Genomic DNA, 20,119 nt, shown 5'->3' with positions numbered 1-20,119 from the left:
CACTATTGTACAATATAATTCAGTGAAATTTATCAATGATTTATAGCTTTACTTTTTAACCCAAGTGCCGACGCCTTTTTTCAGTACGCACTAAATGCTGCCTTCCCTGCAGCTTATTTTGCTTTAAACTAACCAGCAGAAACCTGGCACTGCTTTTACTGCTAAGATGACGTCCGCTGCGTTAGGTTGGTACAGCCGAAACTGCTACACCACGCACTGCCCTAGCTAAGCTATTGCACCACTTCGAAGTAAAATCAAGTGCATGGTGCGTACGCAACGGGACTCGGAGTTCCTTTCATTAATGATGTCATAAAATGTCGACGGAAAAGCATAATTTTAGAACATTATGCAACACATATACCAGAGGGAAATGATCGAAGTTCTGTAGTTGTTGAAAATATAAGACAAAATAAGGACGAATGTCAAAAATAAGGACATTTCTTAGAAATAAGGACAGTTGAGTTTTCTAAGACGTGGCCCTTCAAAATAAGGACAAATCTTAGAAATAAGGACGGTATGGCAACCCTGTATATAATTCTAATTTTGTCTTCATTTATTCCTTTTGCATCTATGTCCTGCTTTTCTGTTGATAATTCATTAGTTTTTAGCCTTTTGTTCGTATTTTTATGATAATTTTTTCCCTAATTTCAATTTTTAACCCTTGGCACGTTTTTGGTCATAACGTTTTTTCCCCAAGGTAAAAAAAGTGACAAAACCTATCATTGAAAAGCTGTTGAAATTATCTTTCCAACAGTATATAATACGTCTTTATAAGAATTTTTTCTAGGTTGACCCATTTTTAGACCAAATTCTACAGGACTATATCTTGGTGCGTCGTGGCGCGGTAATGGCTGACGCAATAATGCCCGATTCTAGAAACCATTGCCATCAAAATCGCGCGCAGCGCGAGAAAAATTTAAAAGAAGTTGCATCAATTTATTAAAAAAACTCTAATTTATGTTCATGTTCATTGACGAAATAATTTTGTGCGCACTTCGAGCTCTCCCCCCCAATTGGGGGGTTTGGCGTACGGCAGTTACGGTTCTGACGATATTATAAAGCTTGTTGTCTTATAGCTGGTTTCCGAGAAGTGTGCACTGCACACTGCACACTGTGCAGCTTGCAAAAATGGCCTTGTTGTTGGGCGAAGCTTGCAGTTATTCCGAAATTCGCCGTCACATGATCAAGTGTATGCCGTCATGTTTTGGTCACAGAACCGACTTAAATTATACTCCTTAAACACGGCGCCATGCTCGGTACTAACTACTAAAAAGACGGGGAGTAAACAAATATTTAATCCACGGAACCATCTTTGAATTTTAACTTTTGGCTTTCTTTTATTACATCCTTTATAGGTGCTGATATGCTCATGCTCATAGACATCACGGGCACTGATTGACTTGTGTTACGAATTATAGGGATTTGGTAACGCATGACGTAACAATTTGAAACACAGACCGTGTAATGCGTAATGTGACAATGGCAACAAAGAAGGTTTGGTGACATCTTGTGACTTTAACTGTGACGGCATAATTTGCTACATTGACGTTAGTCTGAATCTGGATTAGCCATGTGAGGTTCGAATAGGCTACTTACTCGCGGAATGTTAATGAACAGGCTTGATAGTAAATAAATTGCCGGTTCATTTTATATATCCTATGGTTTTAGTCCACGCAGTAACATAAAAAAGTATGTTATATATTTTCAATTTCAAGCAACCTTCCGCGGGCCGCACAGAATAGTTCCGCGGGCCGCACTTTGCCAAGTCCTGCCTTATATACATGTGGCCTCTTTTTACCAAGGTGCTGTAGTTCACCGTGCATAATGGGTTGGGCATTCGGTTTCCTGCTTAGGTGCAAAACCGACCTGTCTAAAATACCTTGGTTGAATGGGCCGATGATAGTGTTAGCAAAACGAGGACACAACATTGGGTGGCGTCAAAGCTATGGCATTTTTCTGTTCTGTACAAAATTAAAATAAATTGTTCACACCAATTGAAAAAATTTAAGTGGGCCATGCTCAAAGTCAGAGGATGAGGATTCAGTCCTGGGCAAGTTCCTAAGTGACCATTGAAGGTCGACACACCAAAAGTCGTTCAACATGAGAAAGGGTGGTAGAATCACGGAAATAACCTAACCCTAAGATTCACATCATCACTTCTGTATGGCCGTTCCGACAGAGTATCATGTTAGACTTGGTATGACCAGGTAGAGTCTATTCTGGTGTTGAAATTCTGGCTGTCGCAAGATTCATCTGCAGTAGATAAATGGTTATACCAACGTATGAACAGAGATATTCATCATTGCAAATATATTGTAACGGGGCAAAAGTAACAGAGTGTTACAATTGCCCCTGACACGCTCGACCATGATGGATATCTCAGGATGGTGCTTTCCCGGCGAAGCGAGTCCTATTTTCCCTATCATCACGGTAGACTATGGTAACATTGTTCCAGCCACATATATTGCATTGTAACCACTTGAGGTTTTATTCTTCAGAACAAATTATTCCATATCAGAGAATATTTACTCCAGGGTCCAAATTCCGTTTTTTTTGAAATGATTCCGGGGTTTCACGTCGTAGCTCAACGTAACTTTAGATATATTAGAAGACATAACTACCGCATGTGCACTCAAAATATTAAGGCGATTTCTTCATCCTACGAGCTGTGAGGTCGATTGTTACATTTGCCCCGTGATACATTTGTCCCCGGTCTCCCCTAGTCAAAGCTTACGTTGTCGAAGAATGGTAATATTCTATCTATAGCAGTGGTTCCCAACCTGTGGTACGCGAAGGTTTTCCAGGTGGTACGCGAGTAGATTCTGTTTTTCTTTCGACCGAAGGAAGTTATTAGTTCAGGTGGGTTTGATTTTGAATTTTTTGAAGCCGTCGTCGTCGTGGGTAGGGGCAATCCCACCAATGACAGCCTACGGAGAAGTGATCTAGTCGTAAAGCATTGGGATTCTTACCAGGGCTTCAGAGCAGTCGTAAATTTTAAACTGTTCCAGCTCCAGCTCCGGAAATCTCATCTATCATAAAGTAACTTCGGCTCCAGCTCCGGAGCTCATTTGATACTACTGCTTCGGTTCCAGCTCCGGCTCGGGAAACTATTGCATGGTTCAGTCAGTAGTCGGTAACAACGGCTGCAGACGTCGCACAGAACCGTCCTTTTGTGTGGGTATGCGAAGTCCTGTGACGTGGTAATTACTCCAGGTCGTCTGTCGACGACGTCAAGAGAACGTAATTTACTCCATGCTATTGCTGTGTGTGTATAGCATGAAACACTGATGTGGCATTTTAATACCGGCACTGCACCCGTTAATATCAATTCATACACTCGCATTTAATCCTGTATTTTTAATAAAGCAATATGAGTGGATGTGGCAACCTTATCATTAGACACCCGCTTTTTTACCAAATACCCAACGGTTTGAAATTCGATATCGGTGCGCTTATCGGCAGTCCGTCCTGTCACGATCACATTTACTGGAATATAGAAATAGAAGGTTCCCCTTCAAGCGAATCGAATAAACACAGAATTAGAGTCTGAATCTGGTGTTGCATAACTATTCGGAAAGAAAATAATTCAACGTCGTACGCTGTACATATGCACAATGCTCCGCGTCACTAAATTGAACTGCATGCTCAAAAGTGACATTGCGCCACAATTCAATATCACGAATGTATCAAGCAGACCATATAATGAATCGACAAAACTGATGATTACAACTATAGAAAGCGTGCATCCAATCACGAATGTAATTCTTATATCCAACACCTTGGGTGGCGGACATAGCATTGACTAGCTCGCATCGCCACAATTGTATACGGACTACATAGTGGCGTTGTGGCCCGCTTTTATGCATTTCCCTTTTGAGGTTCGCAAATCATTACTAAAGTGAACGATCATGCGATGGGGTGAATTTCAATTCGTAGGCATACAAAATAACACGCTGTCGAATTTCGCGCTGCGATTGTCAAACGATCATCAAAGAACGTTCATTTGCTTGTCTAATTCAAAGAGGATATGGTGTTTTGCGGCTTGCGCGCCTCCAAATCGACATGTTCAGCAACGTCACATTTTTTATTCTCTGGCGTTGCCTTTATATGCATCTGATTACTAATTAGTTAAATGGCTCGGTTCACATAAGCATCAATCCCGTTTTGTGAAATTCATGGTGATCATTCTTTTTCGAACCGCACATTTGGCCATCGGTGTTGTGCTGAAGTGAAAAATTGCTGGTATGACGAATACCCACAATACAGTAATTACGGATTAAGCCGCGGCATATCTAGCCCACCCAGGTTTGGCACCTATGTATGAACATGGCTAGAGAATGTGGTGCCATCAAGGCAACAATTCTTAATCTCGTGAACAATTAACGTGTGATAATGTGAATTCAGCTAACAATAGTAACATAACATCTCATTAAATAGGCTACGTCAGAGCAGGAGCTACATTTCAAACAACCGGCTCCAGCTACATTTGAATCTTATGCAGAGTTCCGGCTCCGCTGAAAATGCACGCCTCCGGGGCTCCTGGCTTCAGCTCCAAGGCCCTGATTCTCACCTAACCAAATTCCGTTCTAATATATTTGACCACGGCAGCTGAACACGGTGGAAACACTTTTGACCGCCTTCGGCGCGCGTAACTTATGTAGGAGGTACGCGAGCATAAAATCTCGAAATGGTTCGTGGGTGTGAAAAGGGTGGAGACAACTGATCTGTAGCAATGTTCTTCCGCTCGGTACTAATCTTAACGAAACTCTTGCATAATTTATATCAAATTGATATAAGAGTTTATATATTTCTATTACTCGTCACGAAATGGTACAGGCTTAACGAGAGTTAAAAATGTATCATGTTTAACTGTAGCCGCAACCCGCAGATCGCGCCACAGGGTGGATTGTTATATTTCGCTGCTTTATATTCCCTATCGGCACAGAGAAAAAGAATTGCTTTGTTGGTGAGGTTTTGTATTAAAAACGAAATACAATAAACATTGGTACATACATCCTAGACTAATCGAATACAAAGCATCTTACTTGACAATGTGTCTTCCGGTTTTGTTAGTTTATTATATTTATAGATTTACTTTGACTGCAACAATATATCCATTTGATCAGATAGATTACAATTTGAACTCACAACTTCCACATGCGTTGCTGAGAAAACAATAATCGATAAAGTTAAATATTGTGAATTATTCATTGTCGTTTGATTTCAAAGTTACTAAAACATTCAGCAGATGCGGGAAAGGCGATTTGCCGACCCACGATTCATACATTTTGATTGTATTTTTCTGCTACGTATCGTAACACATGGTCGGCTTAGGACTAAGCCTACGTCACATTGCTGCTCAGTGTTTTACCAAACTGTCCAGAAGTAGCCTTCAATTTATTTAGGACCAGTTGTATTCAAAGGTCAAGACGACGACTTTTTAAATATAGTTCGTTAAATTTTGGAATTACAATTCAGCGTCATTTGACAGCGTAAGAAAAGTTAGCAAAGACAAAAGTCTCAGTACTTGCTAAAGTCGACAGGACTTCGCCTTGCAGAAACTTCGATAAAATCACGTATACCACGCGTAATAACAAAAAAGCAGAAGCTACTTTCTCATTAATTAGAGGTTTCCAGTAGTTGCAGATCAGTTGCATACATTTCAATAATAATATTAATCGTCAAATTGTATTTTCATTTGAACAAGATAATGTAAATAATGTACAATACGATAAGACACAATGCGATGTAATGAATAGATTGAAGGATGCCGAACGACCAGTCGTGGTTGCGGTTACGTTCTCTTAAACCGGCATACACGTCGCCCAAGTTCCCGATGTCATACAGTTCGTTTTCGATGTTAGTCTCTTTTCCACGGCTCTTTCTTGTTCCTTCCGTTCTTTGTGACAGCGCTCTTTCATCGGATCTTTTTCTGGACTTTTTTGTCGCCGTAAGGTCTGCAACGCGGAGGAAGGAGAGCCCGAAATAACCTCCAACGCAGAATCGAGCCCTCTGGCCGGCTGGGCAGTCCGCGCTTATCGTTACCACTATCTCACCCGCAGTCGTAATTTATAGTAATTACATTTGGTTCATTTATGAAGGTTCATCGGCCTCAATTCTTTTCATCTTTACCGTTCCCCAAGCTTAAAAGATCACTTAGACCAGTGGTGCCTAATTGGCAGTCCGCGGAACGGTGCCAGTCCGTCGCAAGTTTCCCGTCTGTCCACCAAATATATTATAATTTTATACCTCAATTCTAAAATGCAAGTAGTTGCACGCTCGCCTATTAACTAGAGAAAAATATCACCAAATTCTAAATAGATTTGAACATATGTAACGGTGCATGATGTCGTAATAAAGAGTTTTTCATTGTTCACTTTGGGCGGATGTCAAAATGATCCATGTATGCTACCAAATTGTTTGAAAGTAGCCTACAAATCGTTTTGGACAAGTTACACGTGAAAACTGCAGATATTTTCCAACCAGTTCAATTAAGTGCAACTAGACAGAATAATAGGTGGCACTAGCAAAGAGCAAAGTCTCATTTCTTCCAAAGAATAACGATCAATCGCAACAAAGTTAGTTGTCTTTAAGAGGTCTCCGCGGGCTACGCCTTGCAGAAACTTCCATAAAATCGCTTATGAATATCTAATCTCAAAAAAGCAGAATTCAATTAGGTTTTCAATACTACATTCGAGTTGCATACATTTGTCGTAATTAAGTTGTTTAGGGTTAATTTTGATTTACGAAAGTTCACTGTCCGCAACCTTTGTTTTGAAATTTTACTTTGAACTTGATTTAGACAACATGTCATTTAGTAAGGATCGCACGTGAATATACATCCACATACAAACAGTTTACCAGATCGATTTTTCATAAACCGACATTACCTGTAACCCGCACCCCGTCATATGACGTCTCTCAATATCTTTTCATTTGTTGATAATTTTGTAGGCTCTTTCTCATTGACTATACACACTGTGCATTAGGGGTGTTCAAAGATGACTTTTTTTTCTCACATTGTACTGGCTACTTGATACAATTGTTAGGTTACCTAATTGAAGCCTACACACCAAATTTGTTTCAATTCCAGCGAGTAGCCGCATTGCTGCAGGAGAAGAAAGTTTGTATTTAATATATGAAAACAATTTTATCAATTAGCCAGTACAATTTGAGAAAAAAGTCATTTTTGAACACCCCCACTGTGCATGCCTCTTTTTACCACGCTTTTCCTTTTACGTCAATATATATTTGTAGGTCAAGGTAGGGTTTGATTGAATGGATAACTAAGTTGTTTCCATCGATCCTTTCATTTCATGGTATTGCAACTCTTGCAACATCTTTAATGAATGTAAATAGTCATAAATCGATAACCGCACGGATAAGTTAACTTGGAACGCAACTTCGTCTTGTGAATATTCAAATAGTAGAATATGATTGCTCACAAATGTGAACTCGAAGAAAACGAGTTAAATTAGGTCACGAAATTGTCTATACACTGTAAGCCAAATTCACATTTCATCCGGGCAGAGAAAGAGATTGAAGTAGACTCAGTCAAGAGACCACCAGGTTGATTGTTAGGTCATTTATCACTAAACATAGCACACATACCAATCGAACAAGAGCAGAGACCTACCCAGTCAACAAAAGTGTGTACATTCAATGCCGAAACAGGCGAAGAAAGTGCAGGAGAGAAGTGAACGCAACCGTTTTGACACTACAGTGAGGCGGCACCTTTGATGTACAAAAACTGATCGCTCTCAAATTCAGAAGATCGATTGTTCTCCTTTCCATCGGTCGGCCAGCGAGATTGGTGTCAGTGTAATTAACCAATCAAATTGCGCTTGATTATCACGCGGCTTCACCGTGACGTTTCTTCTGCCTGGCTTTTCCAGGTTTGTGAGCACTTGAGCGTGGACATATTGTGATGTCATAAGTCATCGGATGTTGTTTACCGCTGCACACTTGAAGTTTGAATTATCGTACCTGCGAATTGTATTTCCGAGACTGTAGCGATGGAGGGGAATATGAATGAAGTTCTTCGTTGAGATAAGTGGAGTAAGAGATAGTTCGGGTTATTTTTGAGATTTTTCACATGCTTGCTTAGATGTGCATTGGTAGTCAAATGGTGTTTCGAATAGCAGATCAGTCATATTAATTGCTTGTTTGCGTTAGGCTTGTAAAATAGGACTTGATATAAATGCTGACTTTGACTTTGAAGTGTCAGGTTGGCGGCAGTGAACAACGTGATACTTGTCAAGTGCTCTGACCGTTATGCGTACTACCGATTTGTTGATATATATTTTAATGTTAAACCGCGGAAGAGTGTCGTTACCGCGCGCCGGATCTTGACGTGTTGTGGTTATGGCTTTGGCATCATTTGTTAGTGCATTCAGTAATGTAGGCTAGGTATATCAACGATACATGGGATATGCTCAACCATCTATTTTCTCTGTCTGCATTATCTGTGACTGAATTTACAATCGTTACAACGGTTGCCATTTCAACTGTTCAGCCAAATACTGTATCTTGTAATAATTTCTGATTAAAATTTGTGATACTCATTTCAGTTAATCTACGAGTTATTTTATTGCTATATTTAGCCTTTATTTTACGATGGTGACTGAAGCCATGAAGTGACTGCGATATGCCCAAATGCAGGGTTGTAACCAAGTCACAAGGCTCCGAGTCACAAGTCAATCTCACTTTTATATTTTTGACTCGAGTCAAGTAGAGTCATTTTCAATTCCCACCGAGTCAAGTCCGAGTCCAAGTCAGCGAACAGAGGATCGAGTCCGAGTCATGGTATTATGACTCGAGTCCGAGTCCAACTCATTGTGTTGACTGCTCAGTTTCCAGTTAAAGTCATCCTAAACCCACTTTTTAAACTCTGTTTGGTGATATTGAATGGTTCGCATTTATAATATATTAATTTTCCTCACTTTTAGCAGTTTCTGGTCGCATTTTCAAGCACCAGTACCAATAACAAACGACATCCCAATAGTGTGTTGGCTTCGAAATTACAATGAAAAGTCGGTCTTGGCCGTCTGAATCTCGGGTCAATGACTTGCTTCGAGTCATGCGCAATTACTTGAGTCCAAGTTGAGTCAATACACAGATTGACTCGAGTCGAGTCGAGTCATTTCCGTATTTTGAGAAAATGACTCGAGTCGAGTCGAGTCATCTGAAAATCGTGACTCGAGTCTGACTCGAGTCGAGTCATGACTCGAGTCATTACAACCCTGCCCAAATATCAGTATACGTCTGATGGTGAATTGAAAGAAATGCAGCGTTGGCGAAGGCAACAGTTGATAAAATATCGTTCTCTATGCATTGGTTCAGCCTGCAGCGACAATGTCCTTGATCTACCGATTATCACTACTAATGTTATCTCGCTTTCTGTACATCGATGAATATGAGACCACACTCTTAGCGAAAAGAGTGGTTATACACACCCCAAAAGGTGGTACACGAAAACAGAACTTACGTAACCCTGCCGGTGTGAATGACCAGAATCCACCCCATTCCTTGCGGTGTATATCGGATATTTCACCCTAGCTATTAGAATTGATTGGGGCGGAATTTCAATATATACACCCCACTTGAAATCCTGCATCTTCTTCCAAATGGCACGCTATTGCAAATAAACTTTCTTGATTGCATATATTCGATATCAATTGAACCATAATAACATAAAATGGAAACATATTTCGTGAAATAACAAAAACAGAGATCCCAGCGACGGAGAAAAAAATTCACTGAAAATACTGCTCGAAGAACATTGCCCATGTAGTATTGGGAAGTCGCCTCCTCCAGGTTTCCGCAAAATACTCTTGTACGGCGAAGGCTGAGTCACTATTTTCAGCAAGAACTTGTGGCATCATCCTGAAATCAAAATGCATATTCACAACCCAAATAACTGGCACATATGCTAACATGCATAACTTAATGAAAGACCACAAAAATAGAAGCCATTACAAAGTATATATATTTTCACAAAATACTTACACAAAATCAGATGTTACACTTGCTAAGGAATTGCAGCACAGACTGTGGTCCGATAGGGTGAACTTACTGCTATAGGAAACATATTCACACACGATCACTGTATGTGTGGGCAATTAGGCATCGACAAGATGGAAATTTATGGATAGTTTTCATGCAAACCGCATGTAACAGGCAGACTTGGACAACTAGAAAACGTTCCCTTTTTCCAAATTGAATTGGAATTATATTACAACTACAAGTTTTTTTTCGAATTAGAGTAGAATTAAAATTTGAGCTACACAGTTGGAAATTAGATTAAAATTATAATTCTAGCTAACAGTTTTTTTCAAATTAGATTATAATTAGAATTACTGAAATCGCCAAAAGTTGAATCAAACTCCGATATCATCAAATCATAGTTCATCTTATGAGCATGAGAATAGCAAATGTCTACTGTACAGTAGGGGTGTTCAAAAATAACTTTTTCTTTCAAATCTAATGGCTACTTGATAAAATTGTTAGGTTACCTAATTGAAGCCTGCACACGAAATTTGGTTTGATTCCAACCAGTAGCCGCATTGCTACAGGAGAAGAAAGTTTTTTATTTATTATATGAAAATGAATGAAAAAAAATTTAAAATTTTCTGTTCACCCCATTAAATTGTTAGGTTGTCTATAGCAACAATGCTCAACCGATTTGGCTCAATTCCAACCAGTAGAAGCGGAGTTATTGCCGTCGCAAAATTTTGGATTTGAATAAAATAGTATTTACGGTGAACGATTCTTTAATCATTTATGACTGTTGTGCCCACCGTAAATACCATTTTATTCAAATCCAAATTTTTCGAAATCAATAACTCCGCTTCGGCTGGTTTGATTTGAGCCAAATTTGGTGGGCATCGTTTCTATAGACAACCTTACAATTTCATGGGTGAACAGAAAATTTTGAATTTTTTTACTAATTTTTAAATAATAAATAAAATAACTTTCTTCTCCTGTAGCAATGCGGCTACTGGTTGGAATTGAACCAAATTTGGTGTTTAGGCTTCAATTCCGTAATCTAACAATTTTACCAAGTAGCCAGAAGAATTTGAGAATAAAGATTCATTTTTAACACCCCTACTGTACAGCAAGCTTGGCTTGTTTCGCACTATACAGTTCTCCTGTAGAATTTCCAGGAAAACCAGACATTAGATTAGACTTAAAATTAGACCATAGACAGATTTCATACATTCGATTAGAATTGGAATTAGAGCATAGAAACATTTCACAAATTAGAATAGCTTCAATTAGGATAATTAGACAACTAGAATACTGGCAACAGCGCCTATATCAGAAATAACTGAATATATTTTGAAGATTCTTACTGTTAGTAGTGTCATATGCCATTAGTAATTTTATATTAGTCGCGAAGATTCATATTATCATTTTCAAAGTACAAACTTCCGAAAAACTACTTACCATACTTGACTATTTTTCCGACATTTCGTATTCTACTTCCACTTGACGTAGTTTTGACTTGTATTGGGAACTGTTTCATCTACTTGTAATCGAGTATAAATTGACGGGGTATTTCTACATCGACTTGAGTAGCAACGCTAGTAACTTTGACCATCTCTGCTTTGGTTTACCTCATAGATGCGACTACGAAAGTTGACATCAGGTGTAATTACCAAAGTTGTCATACCTGCTGGCTTGATAACGAGTCTTTCAGTTTTCGCAGCATACTTCTAAACTCGGTTAGTTCCTATGATATAATCTTGCTCTTGCAGCATGCAGTCTTTAAGCAGCATCCTAAAATTAGAAGAAAATCAGAGAAAGAAATGCATGGACATGATTTAAATTTGACTACTTGGTATTAATGCAAAACACGAAACGTTTTCTAGTTGGGCAATATTGACTTTCAGAATGGATTCAAAGCGACCGCAGATACAGGTCTGATTAGAAAACCTTGACTTGCCTTATACATGGAAATTAGCAAATTAGCTGGATGCTAATGATTACCTTGCAATATGTGCTGTTTGATAACGATCCATCACTGTTTCGCAGCATACGGTTTTATGGTTCAATGTGACGTCGACTTGGTTGAAATGCCCTGACAGGATCTTGTATAGTAGCATCCTAAAATTGAAATAATAACCATGAGGTATAAACGTTTAGTTGACAATTTGGATTGGATTCTAAACTCATCTGATATGTGCACTAGGGGTCTTCAAAAATGGATTTTTTTCTCAAATCGTACTGGCTACTTGATAAAATTGTTAGGTTACCTAATTGAAGCTTGCACACCAAATTTGGTTTGATTCCAACCAGCAGCCGCATTGCTACTGGAGAAGAAAGTTTTTTTAATTTATTATATTAAAATGAGTCAAAATTTTCTGTTCACCCATGAAATTGTTAGGTTGTCTATAAACGATGCCAACCGAATTTGCCACAATTCAAACCAGCCGGAGCGGAGTTACTGATGTCGAAAAATATTGGATTTTAATATAATAGTATTTTTACGGTGACCGATTCTTTAATCATTTATTACAGTTGTGTCCACCGTAAATACTATTTTATTCAAATCCAAATTTTTCGACATCAGTAACTCCGCTCCGGCTGGTTTGAATTGTGGCAAATTCGGTGGGCATCGTTTATAGACAACCTAACAATTTCATGGGTGAACAGAAAATTTTGACTCATTTTAATATAATAAATTAAAAAAACTTTCTTCTCCAGTAGCAATGCGGCTGCTGGTTGGAATCAAACCAAATTTGGTGTGCAAGCTTCAATTAGGTAACCTAACAATTTTATCATGTAGCGAGTAGAATTTGAGAATAAAAAGTCATTTTTGAACACCCCTACTGCACCGCAAGCTTGGCTCGTTTCGCATTATACAGTTCTCCTGTAGCCTTTTCAGGAAACCCAGACATTAGATTAGAATTAAAATAACCGTAGACCATAGAAAGATTTCATAAATTCGATTAGAATTAGAATTAGAGCATAGAAACATTTCACAAATTAGAATAGCTTCAATTAGTATAATGAGACAACTAGAATACATCTAGTTGTCCAAGTCTAGCAACACCACCTGTATCAGGAATAACTGAATATATTTTTGAAGATTGTTCCTGTTAGTAGTGTCATATGCCATTAGTAATTTTATATTAGTCGCAAAGATTCATATTATAATTTTCAAAGTACAAACTTCCGAAAAACTACTTACCATACTTGACTATTTTTCCGACATTTCGTATTCTACTTCCACTTGACGTAGTTTTGACTTGTATTGGGAACTGTTTCATCTACTTGTAATCGAGTATAAATTGACGGCGGTATTTCCACATCGACTTGAGTAGCAACGCTGGTAACTTTGACCATCTCTGCTTTGGTTTACTTCATATATGCGACTACGAAAGTTGACATCAGGTGTCGTTAACAAAGTTGTAATACCTGCTGGCTTGATAACGAGTCTTTCAGTTGTCGCAGCATACTCCTAAACTCGGTTAGTTCCTATGATATAATCTTGCTCTTGCAGCATGCAGTCTTTAAGCAGCATCCTAAAATTTGAAAAATAATCAGAGAAAGAGATGCATGGACTTGATTTAAATTTGACTATTTGGTATTAAACCAAAACACGAAACGTTTTCTAGTTGGGCAATATTGACTTTCAGAATGGATTCAAAGCGACCGCAGATACAGGTCTGATTAGGAAACCTTGACTTGCCTTAGCCCAGTGGTTCCCAACCTTTTTCGACCCATCGCCCCCTTTTCAAGGTCAACACTGATGATCATCGCCCCCAAAATTTTGTGTACCGAAAATTGGGCATACAAACTGTAATCACCGGCGGGTTGACTAAAAAAAAGGTCAAATTTTCGGCTCGATGTCTAATTTGACACACTTTTGTGACTAAATTTCCGTGGGTTAACTAAAAAAAAAGGTCAGCAGTTTTGACGCGTCATCGCCCCCTATCGCCCCCTTCCTATTTTCGCCCCCCGTCGCCCCCTTTGTCCATTTTCGCCCCCCTGTCGCCCCCTTCGTCATTTTCACTCCCCTAGACCGCCAAATCGCCCACGTTGGGAACCACTGCCTTTACATGGAAATTTGCAAATTAGCTGAATGATAATGATTACCTTGGAATATAAGCTGTTTGATATCGATCCTTTACTGTTTCGCAGCATACGCTTCTACCGTTAAATGTGACGTCGATTTGGTTGAAATTCCCTGATATTAGCTTGTATAGCAGCATCTTAAAATTGAAAAAATAACCATGAGGCATACGGTAAACGTTTAGTTGACAATTTGGATTGGATTCGAAAGGCCCAAGACATCCGAAATGTGTACTGATGTTGTAGCCTTGACTTGCTTTATGCTTGTAAATAAGCGAGTTAAAGTACAATTTTGTAACTCTCCTACGCATAGTAGGCTTTATTACTCACCAACAACATATTTGATTTCACATTCACAGAGTAAGAGTCTGTTACTAATAGCAATCAGTCATTGAATCTAACAAAAAGCAGATTTGTGCATATGCACAGATCGTGTGTATGTCATATCATGAGTCAAGAAGTGCATATATTATGATTTGTTTATCTTGATCGAAAGGACAGTTTGATAAACTTTGGCAAGGCTATGTTTGCCTCTTCATATTGGTCAAAACATTGAAGACCCAGCTAATCCGTGCATTGTTGCACACCGAGTTGACCGCAGTAGTGCGCATTGCTACTCAAGCAATAGATGTCAATTTCTACTCAATGACAAGCATATAGAAGTGGCTATGTCAAATCCATGTCAAGCTGCTTCAAATTAAAATAAATAGATGAACACAACTCGGAGAAGTAGTTTCAAAAGAAGTAGTCTAGTTGATGGGTCACATACTCTTAGCAGCTAGTCTGAGTTGGCCACTGCAAAATATGTTCAATGAGGTAAGCCTGTTCCTACTAGTCAAGTCTCTCATATTCATAGTGATAGCAATATAGCATCGTCATATTTTCACCCATGTCATAATATCATTAACATTTACTGGCCCCAATTTACAGGGATCGAAAGCTTTCATCAAATGTCCATTGCTCACCTCAGATACCATTGCTTCATATGCTTCAGCCCTTTGCTGTTTGTATGTTACACTTGCTTTCTCATGATGAGAAATCTATAATTTCATTCTTCAAGAGCCCCAAATTTGCGATCTTTGCCCATGCAAGTCTGAAGTAGAATAGATAATATGTTTACCTTCCTACCATAACATAACATAATATATAATGTGTATATAGCTCAGTGATAATGACAGCGTGATACGCCTATAAACATAGCTCTGCATAGTCAGTGGTAGGCTACCCTTTACACTTAAACAGGTCGTGATGTGCTTTGGTAATCAATATAACGACAATCGAGTCGATTTTTTTCAATGCACTTACAAACGATGTCGCTCAAACCCAAATTACCGTAGTTTATAATCATAGCTAATGCTGGACCTGTCAACAGTATCTCCATTAGAGCCATTGAGCTACTGTGTCTTGGAGATTGGTATCGGTACTGGTGATAGAACAATTTATGTGAATTCAATGTATCGTCACTACCGGTACGTTTAAAATTCCAACTTGCTACATATAATTCTGTTCAGTACAGCTGCGACACTGAGTAACAGGAATGGGATCTGTACTGGAAACGCAACGGAACAAATGTTCTTTACTACAATAGTACCGATACGAAATGTAACTCACCATCCAGATATTTTCAATCTCGAAAGAGGCTTTCTTCACAGATTCACGACAACTAATACGGTCAGTCGATAGCCAGTCTGGTCTCTTAAGCGCGGAAATACGGCATATAACAAAACATTTTACATAGCTGTAGCGAAACATAGCAGCAGCTGTTCTGGTGACGACGGTTTGTATATTCCATTATGATGTGACAATTGACTCACTGATTTAATAACTATATTGAAGTTAAGGATCTCCGGAATATTTGTATGTATACTATAATTGATTTATCGGAAATATGGATTTGATAGCTGTGAAGCTGCAGATTGCATCATAATAAGCTTCAAAAAGTCTTGCAGTACTAGATTTATCTTCACAGATCGAACCATTGATACGATCCGAAAGCTGTATGCTTTGTCGGTTAGGCTTAGTGTGCAATTCATAAAGCTACCAAATAGTGAATAACACATCAATATAGATATGAAAATAACCAGGAAACTTTGCCCAATTTAGTCCCTCTTTCGCCCAATTCAATGATTGTTCCGTGACGTAACTGGTGTTCCATTCTAATTTGAATTCTTGCTACGCCCATATTGCGCACTGCTCATATAAGTTTGCGGCTGAAATTTAACTCCTTCTAGTATTCCCAGCTCTAAATACCCTTAACCTGCATTATACTGTGGTTATACACTAATGCTGTGCGGAATAGGCCCGATATATTTTGTACATATAGCCTACGTACAATGTACAATTGTGCATTTGACGTGACATGAAAGAAATTATAAACCAGTAGGGCCTATCGTGACAACTTCATAATGTGTCGTATTTTTGCCACACACTTGAGATACATCGGTCACACTATAGTAGACAGGGTGAAATTTCAGCCAAAGTACGAGTACCGCAGTGCACGATAAATGTGAATTACAATATGATATTGCGGACTTAGCTATTATTCATTCATGTCAATGTAGCACACGAACTTATACAACGAATGCTTATTTGTCACTGAAGCTGAAACTATATGCGTAGGCGAATTTACTTGATCGAACCGGGTTAAATCCATAAAAACTGAACAATGGAACTATAGAAATTAAACATGGAACGGCAACGACCGATTTTGCAGCTTCGTTCCGCTTCGCCGTGGCTGGAGTGGAGAGTGGTTTTGCGTAAGCGACTGTAGGATTTCTGGCAATCCAAAAGCTATCTTCCCGAGCACAGAAATTATTGAATATGGTCTTGATCGAAAGCCACTGTTGCACCGATTCCGAAAATATAAATTAATATAATGATCAGGCACTGGTCCACCTAGAATCCGTCCTCCGAATCGAAATATCGCCATTGTTCGAACAATCGGAGAGTCGCAACGGGTCATTGTTATGGTCATTGTGTTGCGGTTACCCGATTGTTCTGAACAATGCCGATATTTCAGACTTGGAGGACAGATTCTTGGTGGATCAGTGTCTGATCATTATTTAAATTTATATTTTCGGAATCGGTGCAACAGTAGCTTTCGATCAAGACCAGATTCAATAATTTCTGCGCTCGGGAAGATAGCTTTTGAAGTGCCAGAAATCCTACAATCGCATACGCAAAACAATTCTCCTCTCCAGCCTCTGCGAAGCGGAACGAAGCTGCAAAATCGGTCGTTGCCGTTCCATGTTTAATTTCTATAATGGCACATTGCCTAAGCCTACCCAAGAAGCCTTAAAGACACGGACAACAATAAAGTGGGCGAAAACACGCATTTTCGGTGGATAATTCAACCCCAAAGAGAATATGTCCTACACGACCTACAGTTAGACACAGCAGAGAAGTTCTCAAGTGCCCATACAATGATCAGTACAGCGATTCGACTGAATTTTTAACAAGAATGCAGACTTGCCGCACCCCTGCCTGCTTAACCAGGCTTCTGACCGACACAGACTTAAAACTTCAACAGTCAAGTTTTGTGGAAGCGGCTAGCGCGGATTGAATCCCAAACTTCATATTTCTCTGACAAAAGGTGTAATCTTTAACAATTCACCCCAAATGCCAATGCTTGGGGTGTATATCTTATGGTATGTGTGTCTAGGGGTGTATTCGGCTTATTTCCACCAATAGCTTAGGTGTAAATGACAAATTTAGTACCCAATAGGTGTGACGACCCAAAACACACCCTACGATAGGGTGTGAATTGCGAAAACACACCATTTTCGTTTACAGTGCAGTGGAATTACCCAGATATCAGAGACCGAGCCAAGCCTAAACGTGGGTTTTATCATTCACAATTGAGCTCTGAATGAAGGTAGCGTCCCACACAGTGAGCTGGCTGCTGATGGTAGCTCCGCGTTGCCTTGACCCTATTCTTCCCGCCAAGGCACAGACTTGTTTGATAAACCAAGTTTTGTCTGCATTTCAATTCAAGAACAGGAATAGTTGGATCAAACTTGTCGCGGAAAGAACATCTCTCTGTATCTCAACTGAAATCAATGTGTCGTTTTATGCATTTTATATGACTGTCCGTCTGTATTTGACCGGTATTTTGAATATATGCTCGTGGTGGATTTTATTATAACTAACACGATACTGAAAGTATATTGTCAAATTGTGATGTCTTGCAACATAAGGTTAATATATCTGCAAGAAAGCAACAATGATTCAGGTAGCGATAGGGTTACTAGCTGTTGTAAGCTGCAGTATCGAGAGGGTTAATGAACGGCAACTAAAGGGTTAATGAGTCTGCAGCTGAAGTGCGAAAAGTGTATCTTTTGAAGCATCATTTTGACATTGAATGCGCAAAATACGCCGGGCGATCGCTTTCCATTTTGTTGACTGGGTAAGGATCAATGTAAATCAGAATAGTTAACATTGTTGGGGTTTATCTAGGCTCCTCGCCACATGCTCCGATTAGACGCTGTCTTAAAAAATCCTAGACATAGGACGTGCAACAAGTCAGCAGATATGGAATACAATGAAGAATATCGGCCTGGTGCAAATGATCAATGCAGATGTAAAACTATGAATATCACAAAAACAAAATGGCGAACATTCAGTTGTAGCTGTCGCTATGCTAGTAGGAATTCGCGACAGCGCATGCAACCTTAACAGGACTGAAAAATGTGTCTGGGGGCCATATCTTACCAGGCTTGGCCACTTGCCTTTGATCGTAATTCCAGTAATTTTTAGGAAGTCAATATTCCCGTCAATTTTAATGAGGAATTCCATATTCTTAGAGCCAAGAATAATAAATAATATTATTGTTGTTAAACATATGTATTGCTGCTGCTACTCAGACCTCATTTGATCGCAAATGCTACTATATTGGGACATATTGGTATTGGTGAATGTCGAAATAATTGTTTCAATTCCAAATCCAATAAATTGGTCATTATTCATAGATCCTGCGCGTTAAGTTTCGCAGATATGAATAGCAATCGAATTGGCAGATTTTGATAGACTCTTCAGATACGGCGAGGTCATGTGTCTATTCGCTGTATATTTTGGAAACGCCGAAAATATACGAAAAATAGAATTCAAGAATATTCCCATGGGGGTTTATTCAGTCGCCAACTGACTACAAATATTCAAAGTGATGACGATATTGGTTATAACGATGTACCATGAAACACTGTGTCAACACAGACCAATAATGTAGAAAGTCATCTGCAGCACCGAGTATTCTCCCTCGCAAGGATGTTGTAGGTTGCTTGTAGCTATTGGCTTATAACCCGAGCCTAAAATTTTAACTAACGGGTATCAATGGAATCATGATTTCAAAGGCAAAAGTTGCGAAATTTGAAGAACAAAGTATCAATATTTTTTCAGTATTAAATCAAAACGGTGATAAATTTAATACGGCGAGCCAAGGAAAGGGATTGGCTCAGAAGTTACACTTCACGATCATGCTGCGTATAATAGGAACGCGTTATTTTCGACAAATCAGAAATATACTGACGGAAACATGGCAGGATGTCTCCACTTCCGTTGCTCTACCGTTGGATAACTCTAACTGGAGCGATTGTATCCTATTTTTAAAGTGATTAAAGTACACCTTTCGAATGGAAAATACGTGATCGTATTCAATTATCGACTTTGAAATATATCATGTCCTGTACGAATAAATCCTTGACCTCACGACATTCTTATTCGACTTAGTCATGTAATAAGCAAACTATAACGACATATAAATTAGATCAACTTGCCGCGATGTAGGCCTAGCGCACACGTCGATTTAAGTGAGATGCTTTATTTATTGATATATCAGTAGGTTATATGATTATACTGATTATACGATATCCCTATATATACACAAATCGCACGTTCATGACTAATGAATGTGCGCATCGTCATCAATGAATAATATATATTCTGGTATATACATATTGACATAATCGTCTATAGTTGCATATTGGAATGGAATGTTGCATATTGGAATGTGTTCGTATCGATAACGGTATACTGACTGCTACTC

The 20,119-nt window shown here is 39.0% G+C and overlaps 2 long non-coding RNA genes across 3 annotated transcripts in view; both read right to left on the bottom strand.

Moving 5' to 3' along the window:
- Window positions 1–20,119, bottom strand: part of LOC145444515 (uncharacterized) — a 414,279-nt gene that overhangs the window by 238,371 nt on the left and 155,789 nt on the right. The window lies entirely within an intron of this gene.
- On the bottom strand, window positions 9,650–16,219 carry LOC145445167 (uncharacterized). Of its 2 annotated transcripts, XR_013916905.1 has the most exons (7): window positions 15,691–16,219; window positions 15,045–15,172; window positions 14,104–14,219; window positions 13,423–13,529; window positions 11,992–12,108; window positions 11,675–11,781; window positions 9,650–9,885 (listed from the first exon to the last, which is right to left on the bottom strand). It is a non-coding gene; the product is annotated as an uncharacterized LOC145445167 (long non-coding RNA). The 2 variants fall into 2 exon arrangements; XR_013916906.1 differs by lacking the exons at window positions 11,675–11,781; window positions 11,992–12,108.

This window comes from Botryllus schlosseri, chromosome 8 (genome assembly GCF_051294905.1).
Source record: "Botryllus schlosseri isolate E-star chromosome 8, Bs_hap1, whole genome shotgun sequence".
Lineage (NCBI taxonomy): Eukaryota > Metazoa > Chordata > Ascidiacea > Stolidobranchia > Styelidae > Botryllus > Botryllus schlosseri.
Note: the sequence above shows the minus strand (reverse complement) of the source record. Positions and strands in the feature narration are given on the sequence as shown.